Source organism: Mandrillus leucophaeus, unplaced genomic scaffold (genome assembly GCF_000951045.1).
Source record: "Mandrillus leucophaeus isolate KB7577 unplaced genomic scaffold, Mleu.le_1.0 Scaffold60, whole genome shotgun sequence".
In the NCBI taxonomy this organism is placed as follows: Eukaryota; Metazoa; Chordata; class Mammalia; order Primates; family Cercopithecidae; genus Mandrillus; species Mandrillus leucophaeus.
The window spans coordinates 2,068,621-2,071,612 of record NW_012106475.1 but is presented as its reverse complement, the minus strand read 5'-3'; the positions used below and the strand labels follow the sequence as shown (position 1 = coordinate 2,071,612).

General features: G+C 39.1%; 1 protein-coding gene across 1 annotated transcript in view; it reads left to right on the top strand.

Moving 5' to 3' along the window:
- The window catches only part of CGRRF1 (cell growth regulator with ring finger domain 1), a 34,540-nt gene that overhangs the window by 2,375 nt on the left and 29,173 nt on the right, over positions 1-2,992 (top strand). The window lies entirely within an intron of this gene.

Genomic DNA, 2,992 nt, shown 5'->3' with positions numbered 1-2,992 from the left:
CATCAGATTTCATTGCTAATGTTCATTACACAAAAGTTTGTAATTGGAATTAGGAAGGTGTTGCCCATGTGGAAAAAGCAGTCTTAATACAAGATTTTTAAATGACTATAATGTTAGTGTTATTCTCTTAATGAAGCATAATTTTCCTCCACTAAGGAAAATAGTAACTAGTTGATAATTGCCTTATGTGCTTTAATTTTTATTTTAAATAGGCCAACTAGTTAGATATCTTAGCTATCAGTCTTTAGTATTGGGAAGAGGATAGTCAGGAGCCTCATGTTTGTAGTGGTTAACAGACAGATTTTGGAGTCAGACAGACATAGGTTTAAATCCTGGCTCAGCCAGCTTTAAGACTTGGTTTGAACATTTAATAATTGCCAAATCACCCCATGTAGGTAAGACTTTTACAAGAGTGGAAGCCCATGTAATCATAGATCGTTTGGAAGTCTGAGCTAAGCACTGCTAAGGCCACAAGACCATGTAAATACCAGTCACTTCTATCCTCATTTAGGCCTAACCAGTCATCTTGTGCCTAACACAACCCTTTTCTCCATCTGAGTTAGCTTTGCCCATGTATTTTTTTTATTTGTGAACTTAAGCCAAGGCCACATATTTATTGACTAGAAATGATGAAAACTTGGACACCATCTAAATCTCTTAAAAACATCTAATAGTACCCCATCAGAAGGGTAAACAAAGTTTACCCTTGTCATTGTTTTATTTTGTTTTAACCTCCCATAATACCATTCCTACTGTTCATGTGTTTTCTGTCATCTTTTTTTCCTTAGTACTGCTCTTGAGTTTTTCACTATTTGCTTCCTTCCACTGTTTGCCATGTCCATCTGCACTGTTTGGGAGTGGAGAAAGAACAGGAGCATATGATTATTGAAATCCCAATAGCAATAGCAAAGAAGCATGCAACTGGAAATACAGTATTTTTCTTTCACCGTGTAGTGGTTTCTGTGATCTCTGATAGCTTCTGCCAGGCACTGAGCACAAAGAAGCCCAAAAGTCCATTTACATCCTTTAACAGTTTCAAATAGTCAGGGACCATGACTCCAGTAGCTACTCCTGGCATGCTCTTGACTACAGTTTATTAAGCTGTTGACCTCAACTTCATACCACCCTCTGCTTTGTGAATCTAGGGCAGAACTCTAAACTACATTTCTTCTTTGCAAGCTGACTGCCTATGGGGCTTTGCCAACAAGGGAAGGGGGCTGGAAGGCTGGAAGAGGATGAAGGGACTTGCTGCTTCCTGTTGATTCCTTTTCTTGTCTGTCACTTGCCACAATAGTGCCTCACTCTGGCATTAATACTTGGTCCCACTTGTTCCAGTTTATGCTTTCCTACTCTGCTAGAATCAGCCTTATGCACTCCCTTAAAGATACCAGTATCCTTTCCTCAGATCTGAGTCCTGAACTCCACAGAGTCTCTCCTCCACATTTCTAAACTGTAGTAAATTCTCTTTATTCTCTTTTCTCTGTTCCCTTGTCCTAGGAGTGATAGCTGCTTCCTGCTGTTACTACTTCTTATTACATAAGTAGTAACTCAGCGTCCTGTTTTTGCCTTTTCAGTTCTTCAACATATGGTTAACATTTTTCATACGAAAATTTCCCTTGATGTTGATGCTGGCAACTTTAAAAATCAAATCAAATCTCCCTGTTAAAATAATGGATGCATTTTCAGATTCTTGCCTGGACCCTGACTGATAAAGAAATTATCACTAAGAATGGGATCCTGGTGAGAAAACTTTCAAAGATAGAATTTGGGAGTTGGTTTGGTAATTTCTTTAGCTCTTTGCCAATGGGAAATAATCTAAGTAACCCACAACATGTAGTGGATCACAATAAAATTAATACATTTGGTTGACTGTGACAAAATTATTTCTGAAGCTGTGTGCTGGAGGACCAAGTGGCTCAAGTGCTTGACTGTTATGGCAGTAATGATGACTACAGGGACTGAGGAAGAAGTGAGATGGGTGCCTCTGTGTTCACTGGAGCACTAACAGAAAGAACATGTCAAACTCAGATCTTCAAAGCATTAGATCGGTCAAATCTTAGAGAATCATAAAGTTTCTGTGGTTCTAAAGCACTTTATTTTGTGTAGCCACGGAAAGACTTGCTAAAAATTGAACACAGTTTTATTTTATTTTATTTTTGAGTCAGTCTTGCTCTGTCATCTGAGCTGGAGTGCAGTGGCATGATCTTGGCTCACTGCCTATAATCCCAGCACTTTGGGAGGCTGAGGCGGGAGGACTGCTTGAGCCCAGAAGTTCGAGACCAGCCTGGGAAATATGGCAAAACTCGGTCTCTACAAAAAATACAAAAATTAGCTAGGCATGGTGACAGGTGCCTCAACACAGTTTTAACTGCACTATAATAAAATTACCTGACCTTTGTCAGTGTCTCATTTAGAATATTGATTGGAAAGAAGTAGAACCCTGAGACTTGGAATGGGGACATCTAGGTAGATGTGGACAGAGCTGAGAATCTTGAAAAAAACTCCAGTCACTCTGAGCCTCCATTGTTGACAGAAGCTGCTTACTTTCCATGTGTGAGAAAATTAGCCTTCTCTTGCTTGAAGATCCTGTAATAACCTCACCTAGGGCAGTTGCTTTGCAAAGGGCTATCCACACTTAAGACCTGCCTCTATTTTCTTGTCATGAGGCCCAGATCTCTGCATGCTGCCTAGTATAGGGACAAAATCTGATCTGACTGGAAATAGTCTGTCCTTGAAAAGAATTGCAAAATTTTGCTAACTTATATCTGTGGTATCCTGGGGAATATATGTGAGGATGGATTGTAAGCCAGAGAATAGAATGTAACTCTAGATCAGATCATATTTATTGATCTGGGTATATTCTCAAGAAATTCTGCGTCTAAAGCATTAACTCATGCTTGTTTGGTTGATTGAAACTTGGACTCATTGGTGATCTGTATTTTGTAATGTTGAGATTTCTGTTGTTGTTGTTGTTTTTAAACATTTAGGTTCA